The following is a 20,750-nucleotide window of genomic DNA, read 5'->3' as shown; positions in this document are numbered from 1 at the left end:
TGTTGATTCCCCTCATTATTTAGTTACTAAGAAGAAGAGGGAAAATAGAGAATAGAGGAGTTTTTCATATTACTGATAAAGATCATTCCGTGGTATTGTTTACAGATGTTGTAATTGTCACAAGTGTTGAGGTATTTGGTTATAAATGTTGTAATTATGGCTACTGGTGAGTTGTATGTTTATAAATGATGTAATTGTCATAAGTGTTGAGGTATTTGGTTATATATATGTTGTAATTGTCATTAGTGTTGAGGTATTTGGTTATATATGTGTTGTAATTGTCATTAGTGTTGAGGTATTTGGTTATATATATGTTGTAATTGTCATAAGTGTTGAGGTATTTGGTTATAAATGTTGTAATTGTCATTAGTGTTGAGATGTATGGTTATTATATGTTGTAATTGTCATTAGTGTTGAGGTATGTTGTAATTGTCATTAGTGTTGAGGTATTTGGTTATTATATGTTGTAATTGTCATTAGTGTTGAGGTATTTGGTTATATATATGTTGTAATTGTCATTAGTGTTGAGGTATTTGGTTATTATATGTTGTAATTGTCATTAGTGTTGAGGTATGTTGTAATTGTCATTAGTGTTGAGGTATGTTGTAATTGTCATAAGTGTTGAGGTATTTGGTTATATATATGTTGTAATTGTCATAAGTGTTGAGGTATTTGGTTATATATATGTTGTAATTGTCATTAGTGTTGAGGTATGTTGTAATTGTCATTAGTGTTGAGGTATTTGGTTATATATATGTTGTAATTGTCATAAGTGTTGAGGTATTTGGTTATATATATGTTGTAATTGTCATTAGTGTTGAGGTATGTTGTAATTGTCATAAGTGTTGAGGTATTTGGTTATATATATGTTGTAATTGTCATAAGTGTTGAGGTATTTGGTTATATATATGTTGTAATTGTCATTAATGTTGAGATGTATGGTTATAGATGTTGTAATTGTGGCTACTGGTGAGTTGCATGTTTACAGATGTTTTAATTGTTGTTACTGTACTAGTGAGTTTTTAGATGTACATGTTGTAATTGCCATTTACAATGGTGAGTTGCATGTTTACAGATGTTGTAATTGTGCCTACTGTACTAATGAGTTGTGAGTTTTTAGATGTACATGTTGTTATTGTCATTTACAATATTAATGTTGAGTTGCATGTTTACAGATGTTGTAATTCATCGTTACTGCAGTATGTATATAAATGTTGTTATTGTCAATCACATGCTATTAATGTGGAGTTGTAAATAAATTACAAATGTTTTATGGAGTTGTGTATCATCGATAATGTTTCGCTGATCATGATATGTTTGTTTACAAATGTTGAGTTATGTGTTTAAGCATGCTTTAATCATCATTAACACTGTAATTTGTTTACAGACACACAGCTTCGAGTCCTATCCTGCTGACGTGTAGACGGAGCGAGGCGATATTGTCTTCAGAACCATCAAACCTGTAAGTTTTAGTTTACTTTAAATCTGACATTCCTTTAATAACTGTTCTCGATAAAACAATATAATTCTCAATTTGTTAAGAACAGCTCTACATGATATATGGGTATGAATCATTTCTTTGTCCAGGTTAAGAATACAAGTTGGTATTGATATGCAATGTGACGATTGTTTGCGACGAGGGAAAAATTGAGCCATAGGGAATGGGATTTAAATCTTTCAAGGTCTGAGTTTCGTTAAAATTCTCCAGTAAGGCATTGTTCTACAGCAGTGTACTGGACAATCAACAATGGTTCTGTTTTAGGAGCTACAGGTAGTTTTTAAAACCATGTGTAATTCATACTATCCAGTCTGTACACAGGTTTAACTTAGGGAAGTGAACCATCCAAATTTGTTCTATACATATTGTTTAATACAAAATGTGAGTTGTTAATTTTCCAGCTTGTTCAATCACAACTGCATGAACACAAATGTTTCTGCCATGATTGTCTTCAGAAACAGTGATATATCTACATAAGTAAAGAGCATTCATTAGGACTAAAATTTGACTTCAGAAATTAATCTAACCATATTGTTTTTGTCCACAAATAAGTTGCCTTCATCATTTTTGAAGAATCATCAATTTTTAATAATGAAAAGCGGTTCAAAAATAAACTCTCTCCAAACTTGAATACTAAACTTTGACTCTAGGATAAATACAGATTTGAATCATTGATGCCTGGAATAGAAATAACAAAATTTTATGAAGTTTGAAGAATTGTTTGTTTGAATCTCACTTCAGGCATCTTTGTTTATGAATATTTTATTTTTAGCTTACTTTGTTGAGATCTGGAGTTTTGACCCCTGGCAGATAATATGCAAGTCTGCAGTAAAGACGGAGGCCATCAGTTACATATCTATAGAATCTTGTATATCTATACTTGTGACAGGAACAATGGATTGTAGTTTAGAAAAAAAATGTTTGAAACAGAACGGTGATCCATATAAAGAATGTTAACCACAATGATACATAACAGTTGATATGCACCACTTGGCATACCATAGGGGATATCTTTTCAATCAAACTTCACAAACAAACGTCTATAAAAAATGTGTATGCCAAAAATAATCATAGAGTAATAGGGTAAAACTTCATATGGTGCATTTCAGGTGTCTGATAGCCAAAATCCAACAAGAGGTCAAACACGAACAATTTCAGGAGATATTAAAACACATCAGTTGAAAAAGAGCCTTTTTAAAGTAACAAATTTGAGGGTATTTGTGTTCAGGCATTGTGTTCAGTAAATGATCCATTGAAAAGCTGCTATACACAACATCTGGTGGGTGGACATTGTATTTCTGTAGGGTTGTGTATGGGATAAAGTGGTGTTACCTGTAGGGGACATAGTAGTGTGTTCTGTGTAGGGACAGAGTGGTGTGTTATGTGTAGGGACACACTGGTGTGTTATGTGTAGGGACAGAGTGGTGTGTTATGTGTAGGGACAGAGTGGTGTATTATGTGTAGGGACATAGTGGTGTGTTATGTGTAGGGACAGAGTGGTGTGTTATGTGTAGGGACATAGTGGTGTGTTATATGTAGGGACATAGTGGCGTGTTATGTGTAGGGACATAGTGGTGTGTTATGTGTAGGGACAGAGTGGTGTGTTATGTGTAGGGACATAGTGGTGTGTTATGTGTAGGGACAGAGTGGTGTGTTATGTGTAGGGACACAGTGGTGTGTTTTGTGTAGGGACATAGTGATGTGTTATGTGTAGGGACAGAGTGGTGTGTTATGTGTAGGGACAGAGTGGTGTGTTATGTGTAGGGACAGAGTGGTGTGTTATGTGTAGGGACATAGTGGTGTGTTATGTGTAGGGACAGAGTGGTGTATTATGTGTAGGGACAGAGTGGTGTTAAGTGTAAGGACATAGTGGTGTGTTATGTGTAGGGACATAGTTGTGTGTTATGTGTAGGGACATAGTGGTGTGTTATGTGTAGGGACATAGTAGTGTGTTATGTGTAGGGACAGAGTGGTGTGTTATGTGTAGGGACACAGCGGTGTGTTATGTGTAGGGACATAGTTGTGTGTTATGTGTAGGGACACAGTGATGTGTTATGTGTAGGGACACAGTGTAATGTTATGTGTAGGGACAGAGTGGTGTTATGTGTAGGGACAGAGTGGTGTGTTATGTGTAGGGACACAGCGGTGTGTTATGTGTAGGGACACAGCTGTGTGTTATGTGTAGGGACAGAGTGGTGTGATATGTGTAGGGACACAGTGATGTGTTATGTGTAGGGACATAGTGGTGTGTTAAGTTTAGGGATATAGTGGTGTGTTGTGTAGGGACACAGCGGTGTGTTATGTGTAGGGACAGTGTGGTGTGTTATGTGTAGGGACAGAGTGGTGTGTTATGTGTAGGGACAGAGTGGTGTGTTATGTGTAGGGACAGAGTGGTGTGTTATGTGTAGGGACAGAGTGGTGTTATGTGTAGGGACACTGGTGTGTTATGCGTAGGGACACAGCGGTGTGTTATGTGTAGGGACACAGTGTAATGTTATGTGTAGGGACAGAGTGGTGTGTTATGTGTAGGGACACAGTGTAATGTTATGTGTAGGGACAGAGTGGTGTGTTATGTGTAGGGACACAGTGTAATGTTATGTGTAGGGACAGAGTGGTGTGTTATGTGTAGGGACACAGCGGTGTGTTATGTGTAGGGACAGAGTGGTGTGTTATGTGTAGGGACACAGCGGTGTGTTATGTGTAGGGACACAGCGGTGTGTTATGTGTAGGGACATAGTGGTGTTATGTGTAGGGACACAGCGGTGTGTTATGTGTAGGGACAGAGTGGTGTGTTATGTGTAGGGACAGAGTGTAATGTTATGTGTAGGGACACAGCGGTGTGTTATGTGTAGGGACAGAGTGGTGTGTTATGTGTAGGGACAGAGTGTAATGTTATGTGTAGGGACACAGTGGTGTGTTAAGTGTAGGGACACAGCAGTGTGTTAAGTGTAGGGACACAGCGGTGTGTTATGTGTAGGGACACAGCGGTGTGTTAAGTGTAGGGACATAGAGGAAGGGTAGGTGTCCTGGCCCCATATTACTGATACCATAGAGGTGTACACCCAAGCTTAAGGTGCTCTTAAATCAGCAAGGCCTGTCTACAATAATCAATATAGATTTATACTAAGTCCTCACAAAATTGGATCATGTTAAAACACTGTCTTCTAGTGTGGGGTTTTGGTGTGTTGGATGGAGAGGAAGCCATCGATTAAATGACTTGGCTTAGTGGCGTATATTTTCCCATCTCCCTGCTGTTTTGTTTCCTTCTGATTGATTTTAATGATCATTACACATACATTAAAATGGCTGTGACATTAGTTCACAGATTAAAGTGTGACATCTTGTTTTTGATTCCCACAAATTGACATTTATGACAGTAATCATCCATCTTCATAAAATCTGTCGTTTAATTCTTATTAGTCAGCCATTCATGTGCATATAAAAAATCAATTGATTGAATAACACATTTTCTTAAACACATGCCTTGTTTCTGAATGACATTTCTTTTCTAGTATGTGGATTTTTTTTATATATATGTCCAAGTTATGAAATGAGTTGGGGTTGCAGTGGGTTTGGGTTGGTTGGGGTGGGTTGGAGTTGGGGTTGTGGTTGGGGTGGGTTGGGGTGGAGCATACCCATGTCCATCCTGCCACACTGTGTCCCACTCTGTCCCGTTCTGTCCCAATGCAATGTAACTAGTTTATCTCAGGAACTGCTGATGCAATCCTCACCAAATTTTGGGGGTATTTTTTTCGCTTTGATGAATCAACTCAGGTAGATTTAAGGTCTCATTTCTAGGACCAGAATCATATCCAATGAAAGGAATTTAAGTTTCTAAATTGAAAGAAGTTGTGCCAACCTACATAATGAAAATGTTTTTTGTTTCTTTAATAAGATTGGTTTTATTTTCTTATATGTTCATTAAGAACAAACTTATTTATAGCAATACAGCACTTAAGCCTCGGCCATATCTACCTTTATTTTCACTTCACGGGGTATGTACAGCAAAAGTAGCCAAGGAACTCGAGCTCGCTGGCCTCTTGTGAAATTTCGAGCACACACACCACCCATAAGCAAGCTTAAGTATGTTTGGTGTTGAGAATGATCAGAAATCTACTATTTCCCAAGAAACTCAAAGGTTGTAATGTAATTGTGTTGTGCTCTCTATACAAGGAAGGGCAGGTCAGGCATGGATTTACTGGTTGTGGGAAGAGAACCAGTGGTCTAAGATGCGGCCCCAAGGTGAATGAAAGTCTTCCACAAGTTTTCCATGGATGTGGTCTACGATGGACACACTCACTATGTACAAACTAAGTCAACTACATGGAACAATTAAGTGTGTTAACTTAATCTTGGACTTGTGAGTCTGCTTCAGGTATGGACAGTTGTCAGCAGCTATGCTTGCACAGCTTGCTCATTTGATACCTTTAGCAAAAATCAGGCCAGAAAAAAAAAAAAACTACTAAAAGGAAAAGGAAAGAAGAGCAGGAAGAGTCATGAACAAGAAGAGTGGTGATGGTCACCAAGAAGAGGGGAAGCAAGCTGGCTTAAAAAATCATTAAATAAATGTGCTGAGTCATTGTAACCTTGATATTCATGTCTAAGTTCAATTGATTGCAAAAATATTCAATGCCTGGCAAGGGAGAAGGGGACACACATGTTTTTGTTGGAAAAAACAAATCTGTAATAATTGTTTTTATTTTCATTTTACATACTGTTCAGCTTAAGATATAAAAGAACAAGCTTTTATCAACAATCTTTATCACAAAACATGCAAAATGTTATGGGCAATGTATTGTCCTCAGATGATAGATGGAGATGACCTAACATCTACATGTTCTCTCGGAGCCATCTACACAGAAATGAAGTTGAAGTTCACTCTGCTTTTATATATATATATATATGTATGTATCAAAAACATGTACAAAACATGTAAGGCATTAGTATAATGGCCATTATGTCCACACATGCATTGACATGTAAATGTTAACTTTGTTTATTTTACAACAGTTGTAAATCAATTTATATCAACTTCCATAAATCACCTTGTTGGCCAGCATTTAAGTGTGCGAGGGGTCTCCGTGCGAGGAAACAGGAGTTCCAGGAGAAAACCTACGTGGTTGAGAAGGTGACCCCATACCTTTTTAATTCTGATCAGAGAATCAGTCTCCAGGCAACCTAGGTGAAAGACGAGTTTGTTACCATTGTTCCACCCGACCACCTTTAAGTGTTGGAAGTGAGAGGGACATAAGATTAACGCATGTGCATCACGCTATCACCGAGTGCACCTTTATTGTTGTATGTGTGTCGCGAGACCATCTCTCATCTAAATTACTATGTCTACAAGTACAAAATCCCAGTAGTATTGCTGCAAACGTCTTAGATCACTCTTGTGGGCCACACAGCACACTTACGTTGTTCTTACTCCCGACTTACAAATTGACTGCTATTTTTCTGGCTCTACCACCTCTATGGCGGCAGAAAATGCTGCAAACACAATTAAATACCCTGTACTTCCAGTTGTGACCAGGGCTAGACATTGTAATATGGCAATGTTGTTTGTTGATCTTATTTTCAGGAAAGATTACATTTTTTTTTATAATTCACAAGAAGATCTATCTGTTCATAAATTTAAGGCTTTCACTCATATTGATTCTAGATGATTATTGTCTATCTTGAATTAGCATCATCTCAATGGTTGATTTAGGTATTCATGAAAAAAGGCTTTGTAAGCAAGAAAAAGTTGCTCACAAAAATTCTGTTAAGACTCTTGGTTCCTCTAGATACACAAGATCAATTTTGTTCATAAGTTCAATTAATCAAAAGAACAGCTGGTGGGAAACTAGAACAATATGATGTACTGTTCAATGTAACAGTCAAGTTAAACTATTTTAGTATACCGTATCTGGTATGTATACAGGTGATGACCGAGGATATATATACACACACACATACCATAACAATGATTACACCCCCACCATGGCCACTCACATTTTACTCACAAGAGGTTTCTGATCCAATATGTGTAGCTCACAAGCTCCACTAGGTCAATATTTGTACAGAAAATTCAATATAAAATTGGATTTTCCACCTCTGTATTAGCCTCTGTTTACCTGTTTTGTTGCGAGCTATATAGCTATGAAGTATTTGTATCAATCTAAAAGTATAGCTGTGTAGTTGAAGGCGTAGATCTTGATCTCTGTCCAGTTACGTGATTATTGTCCTTCAGGGACTAACTTATGTTAATCTTTTTTGTGATTTAGAGGAAATTATGTAAATTTTATATCAGACCTTTAACTTGAGATATTCAATGTTTTCAATTCTGTAAAGTATTTCTTGATTTATGACTATACTTTAACGTGTTTGCAAAAATATCAAGAAAAACTGATCAAGGCTTAATTATGACATGAAGATGCTTTTAAGCTGAAAGAAAAGGAATTCAATTTGCTTCTTTATGCAAGAAATTGCATCAAATTTTTTTGGTGACTGCAAATTCCTTAAAGGTCATGGCCACCACCACAATTTCCAGTTATTATAACCTAATTCCTTATAAGTTAAAATGATTGACGTTTATTTTAGATATGTTCTTCACTGATGTTTTTACTGTACACTTGTGTTTCTACCGTAATTGTGTGGGTGAAGAAGAATATCGTTAACTTGTCTCAAAAGGTTTGTTTGCTGGGTTCATTGCCCTATCAGCAGCCAGTCATTTGAATGCACCAGAGTTTCATTGTAGTAGCTGGTGGCTATCTCACTGAAGATAATACACAGATTTGGTTTTGTAGTGTTTAATGTCCTATCAACAGCCATGGTTATTTAAGGGGGGGGGGGGGGGGGGGGGGGCAATACACTGAAGAATACACTGGAGTCCTGTTGCATGTTATTTAGAGAGATTTGGGTAAAATGCAATGTTAAAAGTGAATCATGACAGAATAGGATGATTTAGGATCTCATCTATTCTTTTTGTGATACACATTCCACATTCTTCTTAGTATAGGGATCCAATAACACACCTCGAATCTTAATCTGAGATTGCATAAGTCCAGTGCTTCACTGAGCTGTGGTATATAGCCTCACCAGAGTGAAAGATTCCGGTAGACCATGTAGAAGTAAGAACCCGGACCACAAATCTGTCTAATTGCAACAGTGTTAAGATTCCTGTGGGTATATTCAGGTAGAGAAGAAATGTTGGAATAATTGATATTCAGAGATGAGATTCATGAAAAATTTGTCTTTTGTGGTAAACGTTCCATGAGTTAACAGATTGATAGTAATACAAGTTTCAGTCTGGTTATAACACAAAGATGCAAATAATTACAATGTCTTGTTGTCTGGGGATTGACTTTTTCAGCAGCAGCAGCAATCTCGCACCAGAAATTTCTTGGCATATTGATGCAAATGACCATTGATCATAGGGCGCTATTGACAAATCATACCTAAGAATGTGTGCAATACTATGCAGAAACATATTTTTAGCAGAAAGAATGAGGTAAATATTTATTTGTTATAAGAGAATCCTTATTTCCTGTTGTACTAGTGAACAACAAAACTAATTTTGTTTTAAAAAAAAATGCTTTGCAGGCTAATTTCCATTGTTTGTTGGAAAGGTCCTTTACCAGAGTGAAGGAATTAAACCTGTTGGCAAGATATGATGGTTGATAATTGTTGTATGTAAATGGACACCATATTGTGAATTGTTTCATCGTTTTGCAGGAATGGTGTGAGTGCATGTTATGTAACATATCTAGTGTAGGAAAAATTTCAATCATCAAATGGACGCCAGAACCAATGTCATATTTTGCGATATGGGCCAGAAATTGATTTATCTTGCATGCCCAGCTGACGACTACAGGAGTGTTTGAGCCATGCTTGACTCGCTGTGCTGAATCCTGTATACAATCCTGATAAGTCCATGGTACTAGTTCTGATGTTGTTGGTCCTTCGTTTGAATGACCTGGTATCTTGGATGAACAGAATTCAATATCATACATAGTTTGGAATCAGATCATCAATATGGCCAAAGATTCTATAATTAACATGGTTGGTAGTTTGATTATGGCTCTTTTGGCATCCATGTAATGTCAAATCATTGATAATGAACATGGTATCCAGTCTGAATATTGTGATTGAGCATGAAACGATGTCTTCAGGATTCTGCTATTGACATGGCTTAGTATCTGATATAGCTATTCAATAGTGATGGAAATCAGCTTTACTTTTAGAATCAATAATTAGAAACTCAAAATTGTTCAATTATTAGCACAGAATTGGCCTTTTGTAGAAAATTTATGTATATCTAGTACATTTGTTACACATCTTTGTTATCAATATTTTTGAAACTAAATACAAACAAAGCATTTAATGTTTAATATATTTAAATCTCCTTAATAGCTCGTAAACGGCCAATGAATATATCAGTAAAATATAAGATCAACTACTGCTTGGTTTGGTAACATCACAAAAATACCTGAAGTTGAAATTAACAAACTTTTTCAGAAATTTCTGATTAATAATGCTTTTTATGGAGGCGTTTACGCCTGCCATATTACAATCACCTACGAGTTGTGACGTCACAATCTCTCACTTTCATTTTCGTTATATTTCCTTTCACAGTTCATTTTGTAGTTTCTTTCGGTTCATATATGATGTAGTTGAACTATATATACATTTATGAAAACTATCAAGACTACAAATAAAGTGCTATTACAGGAAAAAAGGTATATTCAGTATAAATTTCTCTTCGGCGGAAGCCCGGAATTTGAGACCTCTGGTGGTAATTTCTGTAACTAGGGGTAATGATTCGCTTATACTATTAGTTCCAAGTATGAGGCACCTCATTGTAGTCCGTCATTCAAAGTAGATGTGCATAGAAATGTATTAACTATGCTGATAATGTTGTGAACATTTCAGGAACTATTTTGAATAAACAATAAGAATAATGTCTTGTAAATATCTACACCTGCATCGATTTTTGCAAATCTATATCGAAAATACTGTTTGAAGGGAGATAACTGCGAGATTCTGACGTTACCTTACAGAGGACACTTGTTTAACTACTAGGAATAAAGACGGCATAACAACCAAGCGCAAACAAATTCCCGATTTTCAGAATACCCTCCAGGTTTTGGCTAACAACATTTCTTTTGTTTACAACTTGGTAGTTTGTTCACGAGATTTTATGAGATTTGGTCCGATATTTAGCGATCACGTGCTCCGTCTGTTTACGTGAGCGAGCACTCTATCAAAATGGAGGCACGTGGACACGGGCTTCACACGAAGCATCAAAGTGTGATGTTTGTCGCTAGAAATTAATATCTATCAACATGAATTAAAGGCAAGTTGCTTACAAAGTTTAAATCTGTTTGTTGACCCACTGAAATAAGCGTTTGTTTATTTAGGACGAAACTGTTTACGATAAGTTGTTCAAGCCTGGCCAGACCACAAAATCACAATATCTACTGCGATTATAGTCCGAATTTTCTGACGATCTTGCTATATACTATATGCAGACTTTAATCAGCTTTAAGGCGATATCAACACCAGAACCCTTCGGATTACTGCGATAACTGATCGAAGTCCCCAAATCTATGAATCGGTAGACCTAGAGTGATCTACGTGATGGCGTGATGGAATTCGATCGTTTATTTTTTAAAACTAAGAAAACTGGCACATATCTGTCGTGGTGGTCATGTGTGCTGTACCTTCCCCGACAGAGACAATATACATAATCTGGGTTTTTGTGATAAGGTTTACTGCAGTAGCTACTCGCACTCGTAATACAATGTATATACGAAAATGCTAAATTATTATTGAACCAGCTTGTCTTATTTATATATTATTCAGCTCACGATTCAACCCTTTTCAAATGTTTTCATGTAATATATATACATGTATACATTTGTATGCACCAAGCTGTGAAATGTTTGTATTACATAGAATATTTAAACAATACAAAGTAATTGTAGATTAACAAAATGTATACCAATTGCATTTTAACCTATTAGTACAACTTTTTGTTGTTTTCATGTAATATAACTTTTTGTTGTTTTCATGTAAAATGATAAATACATGTATATCTATTGGCAATCGATATATCAAATCCATATAATATAAGACTTTCTCAAATATCAATATTCCTCATAACTTTCAAAATAAATCTATATTTGCTTTTGAAATTTAATCAAAAATGTTTGATTTTCATGTCACGAACAAATCCCTTAAAATGATCATCAATCTCCTTATTGGTCTCCAGAAAGTGTGAAAATAAATGAAACTTTTTGTCAATAATTCTATTTATTATGAATTCATGTATAACCATTTAGGTTTTTTCCAATGTTGACCTTTAAAACTATATATATATACAAGCAACAATCTGTGGGATGTCAAATATGGAAGGCTATAGCTGTTTCAGGATAAATTGCCAAAAATGCTTATAAGTACTGTTTCTTATCACGGATCACATATATTGGGTTTTTGACTATTATGTGTTATTGCTACTTAAGTGTGAATTTTTTCGGCTTAAGTGATAATGTATTTCTTTGTACTTATGTGCAACAGACATCGCGAGAGTTCAATTCTCCTACATATAATATTGACTCCTACAAAAAGAAGTTGAGTGATCATGAGAGGTTGACTACGAGAGGCATTTTATCAAACTCATATTGACCATACTGATTAATCATGATCATATTTCATCCGGCCTAGTAAACTCTAGAAAAAACATCTTAATTTATGAAAGTAGCTAACTCCTTTAATGTATGTGTAAAAATTAAGTATATATATATATCGTACAAAACATCAAACTTCTAATATGGTAGATATGAAACATACATTTAGGCTGACTGCCTGATAATATAATACAATTTGTACAGAGTTAACAATCCTTTGACATTCAGCTCATAATATACACCATTATAATTTGATCTGTCGTCATGCGTCTGTCTTCTTCTTAAGACCAAGATATCGCAGAATGGTGTACAAAAGGTTCTTAAGCTGTTTTATCAAAATTGTTAATTTCATGGCCCCTATGTGTCGCATTCTCCCTGGGGAGAGGATACATTTTACTATAGTTTATATAGGAAACTCATCAAACATATTTTAGCATAATTTGTTTCATTTTCATTGGAAATTGGTTAGCACGTGGTTAGGGCAAACTTTTCTCAATGATATATTGTCAGAGAATGTCAAGGCCAACGACTTGTTATGGGTTCGAATGTCAAAAATAAAAATTTTATATTGATTATTTTTTTCATTTCATATGAAAGAACATAGTCCACTGAAACAGAATGTGCATATTTTATTGTCATCAGATAAAAATATGGCAGAAAGATATGGCACTTGGAAAAGAATCATAAAGCTATTTTCTCCAGCCAAAATTAAAAAATAATCCAAAATTGCAGAATAAAGGTTTCTGCTCTTTTATCTACAATATACACATAAAGGCTTGATGTTTGGCGCATCGATAACGTATGGCTGGCTACAAATGTTATACTTATATTTGACCTTGACCTTCATTCAAGGTCACGGGGGTCAAATAATGAAGAAAATTCAAAGTTCTTTCAAAATTATTAATTTGGGTCACATTTTAAAGAATCAGCCCTTTTAAAGGTGTGTGCAATGTATCAAGGTCAAATTATCAAAATGACGCAGATATGGCACTTTTAAAAAGAAATTCCTACCAAAATGAAAAAAATGACCCAAAACTGCACATACACATGAAGGCTGGATATTTGGCAAACAGATACATGTAACATGTGTAACTGGCTACAAATATTGAGTTTATCTCTCTGACCTTGACCTTCATTCACATTTTAAAGAACCGGCTCTTATGAAGGTGTGTGTGAAGTTTCAAGGGCAAATTATTAAAAATGATGCAGACATGCCCTTTAAAGAATGTTTTCTTGCCAAAATCAAAAATTATCCATAAATTGCAATTCAATTGTTGGCTCAAAAGGAGTCAATTTGGCTCAATTGACATAAATAACTTCTTCTCTGAAACTAAGCAATCGATATAGCTCATACTTGACTGGTAGCATCCTTTTGGGTAGGGATTCAAAATTGTAAAAATGGTGGGGTTGACCCCCGGGGGGCAGGGTCAAAAGGGGTCAATTGGTTTCTCTGAAACTAAGTTATGGATATAACTCACATTGGTGTGGTAGCAATCCCTATGGGGTTGTACCCAAAGTCAATTTCATTTCATGGATTAATTGCACAATTTGGTATAAAACCTACATTTGTATGGTAGCTTGGTTATGGGGTGGGTATTCAAAATTGTGCGAATGTTGGGGTTAACCTCCCGGGGCTGAAGGATGGGACCAAACTAGGTCAATTTCGCTAAATTGACATTTTTAGAATAACAATAAACCAATGTACATGTACCCATATAAAATGCTTATGATATATTGACATAGAAATACCAGCGACAAATAAATTTAAGCATCATTCTTGTTTCATATCTCATAAAACCAGGTGAGCGATACAGGCCCTCTGGGCCTCTTGTTTTATCTGTGAAACCATTCGGATCCCAACTCCATAATCTTGCTGGACACCAAGAGATGAACACAATCCTGATGTAAAAATAGGCCCAGGGTTCTTTCCCCACCCCAAGGGACTTATACAATCATATTGAATTGATATCAAATATGAAAGTGTTCTTCAATATTTTGCATGTAAAACGCTGTATATTTATATACAGTACCTATAGCTACTAGGCTATTATCTACATCTTGGTGGTAAATTAAAAAGCAACAAATCACAAATCACAGTTTATTGTTAATATTGACATTGGATCTATTAAAATAGATGGAATTGATATCTAATTTTGAAATAATTGCCCTTAAAAATGAGGTCTTTGTTAAAAAAAAAAGTGTAATAACTTTAAAAGCTGTCAATCTAATTTTGATATTATTCTAAGATCAAAATAGAAAGGAATAAACAATTTTGTTTACAAGATATTGAAAGACATTGCACACTTTCAACAAAAAAAGTAGCAGACACTCCCTGTATTTTCAATACATATCGTGTATTGCTATAACTTATCGAAATGCATATCTTATTGTTTCGACGTTTCTAATACACAGGCCTATAAAATATAAGTTTGTTTTAAACACATAAATCCAAATTTTGAACTACTTAAGTATAAAAGATGGTTTAAAGTATGAATGTTAATGACATGTACCTAAGTAGACGTTGATTTGAAAAAAAAATTAAAATGTTTGACTTTTTAAGTAAAGGTTTGATTGAAATAAGAAATGTTTAACTACTTTTAGAAGTAGGTTTGCAACTTTTAAGATGGTTAAAACCATTATGTACATCGGAACAGTCTAAACCATTACATTCATCAGGACTGTGAAAACTATTATGTCCGGTTGGTTTGACACATTTAAGTGGAAATGTTTAGTCATGTTGGTATCAGTTTAATTTGTATTCTTGCTTTATTTCAAATATCTCCTTTTACATCTGACTAACGCCTCCTACAGTACTTTCAGTACTTTGATTCAAAATTGTCATCAATGATCGGTTTTATTTATTTTTTTTTTTTTTTGACTAATTTTCAATTAGTCTTGATTTACGACCCACCTTTCCTATTCAATAGGTACACATTAAATGTGAAACAATACCATGCTTTATCGAATTTGTTGTTTCCTGTTTAGCATTCACATTGACTATGAACACAAACTGAAATCTTTTAAATGTTTACTGGAAACTTAATGAGATTTTGAGTCCTGAGAATTTGTTAAAAGTTCATTATTGGTTACATAGCATTCATTTTGACTATGAATGTCAATTACGAGTTTAGATTTCCATAACTTATTGTAAGCTGATATTGGTGATATCAGTTATGTTTAGACCTAACACAATCTTCAATACAAGCCAATTAATTAATAGATTAGACATTTGGAGACAGTAAATTAATTAGTACTGGTTGTTTTATAATGTTTTTTTTTTTTTGTGTGTGAATTTCTTTGTCTTATCTATCTGATGGAGAATTCCATTGGATTTGTAGGTAGGCAGAAGTACAGATTCTGGAAGGTTTGGAGTATAGGTAGAATAAGCTGGCTACTTGCACCGACTTTGATGTTGATGAGATGTGTAGCTATATTGCCTTGATCAAACTTTATTTGTTCAGATAAGTACCTTAGTGGTGTCCAATGTGAGATATTTTGTACTGGGCTAATTTTCCATCATGTTTCACTTGATTAGTCCACACTCGATTTCACTGTTGACATTATGCGAGAAAGCAACGAGACATTTAAAGCAATGTTTGAAGCCCAACTCGCTGTGAGGAGTCTCTGCGTTACTGCAGAGTCCTGGTTCAGTTGCTGGAGCTGGTAAACTCCAGGCTGGGCAATCAATACACGAATTTTCTCTATAAAAGGGATTTTTAATGTTTGAATTCAGCAAATTTCTTTTCTCCAGTGCAGATAAGGAAGTTCATTTGGCAGCATCCCAAAGACAACTGTATTATCGTAATGCATTTAGAAAACGGCAAGGACAACATTTTCACTAGAGGGCAGCAGCTTAAAGGAAATGTTTTTAATGAAAAAGAACACATGTATGTAATTATTAAGAACCGTAATTAGATTGTCAAAGAACTGAAGTGAGAATTTTTTTTTTTTAAATACAAACCGTGATATTATAAGGTCACAAAGAAAGGTAAAAAAATAAAGAATAATGTAGGAAATGGAAAGACAGATTGTGAGTGAGAATTATGAAATTGCAGAGAAAATTATGAAAGGACAAAGAAGGAAATTATCAAAGGACAATGCAAAGCACCATGACATTAAAATCTGTTTCTGATGTAGGACGACTGTTGGAATTAATTTGCATGTGTCTGATGAAGGCAATGACATGTCTAATGAAAAAAAAATACATCCATTTAAAATTTTATAAAGTGTTATTTTAGATATATATATATATATATATATGATACGAGGCAGGGGCATATAGAGCCAGTAACAAGTGGTTCTGTGTTTGGTGATCATGGAGATATATATTTATAGTATATATTTGTGTACAATTATTGACAACGTATCTGTCTTCCTTAAGGAATTCATGCATATTTAACATGTGCATACACGTGTTTGATTTTCCCAATTGCGTCAGTATCGCACTTCCAGATATTCTCGATCGTTACAAGTGACGTCAAGGTACTGGTTTTTTCTGCAGCTCCATCGTGCTACTGATTTGATTTCCTCAATAGGTAATCCTAGCAGAGCTGGTTGAAAATCAGGACTGCTTCACTGGAAATAGTTGAATAATGGTCAAGGGCTGTATATGGTAAGTGACTAACTCAGGAACGTTGAATAGGTCCAGAATCAATACCATCTCCTGATAGATGGCCAGGTCTCCCAATATTGTAGGCTATACATATCTCACAAGGCTTTTATTCTGCACAAATCATTCCTCTCTATTGGCACTACATTTGATTGCAGTGGCGTATCAAGTCAGATTTGGTGTTATATATCTAGCTGTTTATCCAGTCAGATGTGCTGCAGTGTGGCAATCTGTTATACGATTCCATTTAGTGTTGTATGACTAGCAGATGTAGGATTTGAAATTGGTTGTTGGGTGTTGATTGGATGTTCTATGGCTAGCTGTTTATCCAATAAAATTGTGTGTTCTATGGCTAGCTGTTTATCAAATAAAATTGTGTGTTGTATGGCTAACGGTTTATCCAATATGATTTGATGTAGTATAGCTAGCTATTTATCCAATGAAATTTATTGTATGAATAGCTGTTTATCCAATAAGGTTTGGTAGTTTTTGAAAAGCTGTTTATCCAATGAAATTTGTTGTTGTATGACTGGCTGTTTATCTAATAAGATTTGGTGTTGTATGACTAGCTGTTTATCTAATAAGATTTGGTGTTGTAAGGCTAACTGTGTATCCAATAAGATTTGGTGTTGTATGACTGGCTGTTTATCTAATAAGATTTGGTGTTGTAAGGCTAACTGTATCCAATAAGAGATTGGTGTTGTAAGGCTAACTGTGTATCCAATAAGATTTGGTGTTGTATGACTGGCTGTGTATCCAATAAGATTTGGTGTTGTAAGGCTAACTGTGTATCCAATAAGATTTAGTGTTGTAAGGCTAATTGTGTATCCAATAAGAGATTGGTGTTGTAAGGCTAACTGTGTATCCAATAAGATTTGGTGTTGTAAGGCTAACTGTGTATCCAATAAGATTTGGTGTTGTAAGGCTAACTGTGTATCCAATAAGATTTGGTATTGTAAGGCTAACTGTATCCAATAAGATTTGGTGTTGTATAAGGCTAACTGTGTATCCAATAAGATTTGGTGTTGTAAAGCTAATTGTATATCCAATAAGATTTGGTGTTGTAAAGCTAAATGTGTATCCAATAAGATTTGGTGTTGTAAGGTTGACTGTGTATCCAATAAGATTTGGTGTTGTAAGGCTAAAAAAGCTTAAAAAAAGTAGGTTTATAAGCCACCAATTTCAATGAGGTTCATGACATGAATCTGTGTCTTGCTATTTGAGTAAGAAAATGTTAAGTGTGTAAAATGGCGGTACTTTTGGTATTTTAAATGTTTTGTCCCTTAAGTTGTTCAATAATACATCAACATGCTGGTGGTACCAGCTGATTTACACTCCCCAGGCAAGCTATTTTTGTCAGCACGGCCAATTTTAACATGTGTTCAGAATGTCCTCTGCTACAGAGATGATGCCTAATGACAAATTAGTGTGTATTTGTTTTCTATTATGGTCATTTATTTGCTAGAGTTGTTCCCCTTATGATTGACTCTTTAACTTCCTGACAGAAATTGTCATTGATCTGTCAAATCTCATTTTATGAATGAATCATCAGCGAAACAGATTTTATTGCGATCGGTGCTGATGTTGATATGGTAATGTAGAACGCTTGTTATACTTGATGAGATGTATGTAGGCCCTTTCCTGTATCAATTCTGATTGGGAAGCCGGAGCAGACCTCCAGTTCCTGTGAGAGCTATTGTGGTGTATCTCAATGTGTCCGTTGCTGGGAAACAAGGTAGATCTTTTGATTCACTAATTTCATGTATCCATGTATATTGCACCAATTGCTTTGATTTATTCATCAAATAAAATTTGCTGATCCTCGTGGGGATGGCATTTAGCCTTCATGTTCAGACAAAATTTGTCAGATTGCAGCTGGTTCAGTCCGCTGAGCCTTAGATCTGCTGATGATGGTTCATTGATTGTAAGATTGCAGATAGTTCGGTCCTGATATTCTGAGGTTACTCCGGAATCAATCCTTTTTTAGTCTATATTTTCTGTGCGACTTACCTGACCAGCATGATTTGGCCATTTATATTACGGGACCGGCCACAGCTTGTTGTCGATCAATAAAACAATAGTGCCGGGAGGCAAACTGATGATCCTCGTTAGCAGAGTAACCAGATGAAGAGGCCAATGCATCTGTTTACTCTGTTCAAAACCAAGATGAAGGACCTTGATTCTACTCAGGGGAATGTATGCCTTCAGACAGTTGTCTCATTGAAATTCTATGAAAGGTCTCATAACGCACCTTCTTGTGTTTTAGATGACAGTTAAGCAATGGAATCTGTTGTTTGTCTAAATCAAAATTGCAGGGAAAAGAAAAAAGTATATGAGACTGAGCTCAAAGGAAAAGAACATTATCTTGGGTCCATTTCTGTTTCTGTTCTTGGTTGTCATTTTGTTTACACCTCTAATTCATCATTAAGGTTATGTCCTGTTACACTGAGAAGTTCGTTTTGATGTGAATTTATTGCCTCTCAGAATATACACTGATTGTATCAATAAAAATGTATATATTGAGAATATGGAAGTCTCACCATGTACAGTGTATAGCTATGTACTTGTAGCTTTCATCATACGTATGTATGCATATGCATACTGTCTGCAGATAACTGAAGATTTTAGTCTGCAAGTACAGTATTGAAACTGAAGGTTTTATCTGTAAGTACAGTAGTGGACATAAAATATTGCAAGGCTGTTAATTAAATCATTGTTGGTCTACATTTTCCCCATTATTCGATGATAGAGGAAAATGAAAAAAAAAAAAAAATTCAAAATGACAGAGGGCAAGAGGAAAATGAAAAAAAAAAAAAATTCAAAATGACAGAGGGCAATTTTGTTAAATAATCTTTTCCGTCAAAAGTACTTCCTTTTTGCTTTCAAAACTTTAGGACTCTAAACCAAAATAAATCCAGAACTTTTGCAGTGTAGTGCATTTCCTTTACACAATGACATTATATAAGTGACTTGAAGTCATAGCTTTTTTTATCATTACCTGTAGATAACTTGTATCTAGTACACTTAATGTATTATGTGTTTGTCTTGATTCTGTAATATTTGTGAGGGCTACACTAATATGTACTTCAGGTACACTGAGGTATTTGTTGACATGGGATCGATGAACAGGCTTACACAAACTTTGAAACCCATTCATAATTCTAATGGTTTCTAAACAAATGACAGTAAAGTGTAACAAGGATTTACTGAGGACTATCATAGAACGTTATACTACATCTATTTCTAGTAGGCCCTAATTATAGATAGAAAGTACAACCTGTACAGTACACTGCTGGTGGGCCATCAGGTTGTCATTCTTTGGGTAACCAGACTGTACCTACACCTCTTGTGATATGGAAATGAGGAGGAGGTGGCAGGTTTTTTATGCTAATAGACAATCGACCTTGGGAAACGTGACATTTCATCTCATCACTTGAGCACATCCTGGTGGTGGTAGTTAGCCCTTGGTTATCCAGTCAAATTCTCTTTATAGAAACATGCATCATAATCAAGGTGTACCAACCAGCTGATAAGGACAATGGATAAATTGACAACAGGATTTTCACCAAGGGATATATACCATTATAGTTCTGTCTCTGATATACTGCAGTGGATTAAGATAGAAGGGTAAAGTTCCAGCTCTGTATTCCCTACCATATATAGCTTTATCGTTGGTTGTGGGATAGATTTGATATTCATTTTATGTTCCTGCATATTACGACAGGTGTTTTGTTATTGATTGCAATTACGTACGGGTGTACTGTTTTATACTAGTAATATGTCATAGTGGTATCAAGTTGCTATTAATAGCTATAGTTTGATATACATAAATATTAATAAATAGATAATAGCTGTTATATATAGATACACGTTGAAGATGTTTATCAATAGTATTCTAGATGAATTTCTACTTGACTTTTGCTATCCATCATAGCTTTTTTTTAATACTTTTCTGCACTCACTGAGCGATAACACT

General features: G+C 35.2%; 1 protein-coding gene across 7 annotated transcripts in view; it reads left to right on the top strand.

Moving 5' to 3' along the window:
* The window catches only part of LOC117330606 (plasma membrane calcium-transporting ATPase 2-like), a 172,651-nt gene that overhangs the window by 10,545 nt on the left and 141,356 nt on the right, over positions 1-20,750 (top strand). For all 7 annotated transcript variants that reach the window (XM_033889029.1, XM_033889031.1, XM_033889023.1 and 4 more), the window contains exon 2: positions 1,388-1,462. The gene's annotated coding sequence lies outside the window, so the exon portion shown is untranslated. The remainder of the gene's footprint in view (positions 1-1,387; positions 1,463-20,750) is intronic.

This window comes from Pecten maximus, chromosome 7 (assembly GCF_902652985.1).
Source record: "Pecten maximus chromosome 7, xPecMax1.1, whole genome shotgun sequence".
In the NCBI taxonomy this organism is placed as follows: domain Eukaryota; kingdom Metazoa; phylum Mollusca; class Bivalvia; order Pectinida; family Pectinidae; genus Pecten; species Pecten maximus.
Note: the sequence above shows the minus strand (reverse complement) of the source record. Positions and strands in the feature narration are given on the sequence as shown.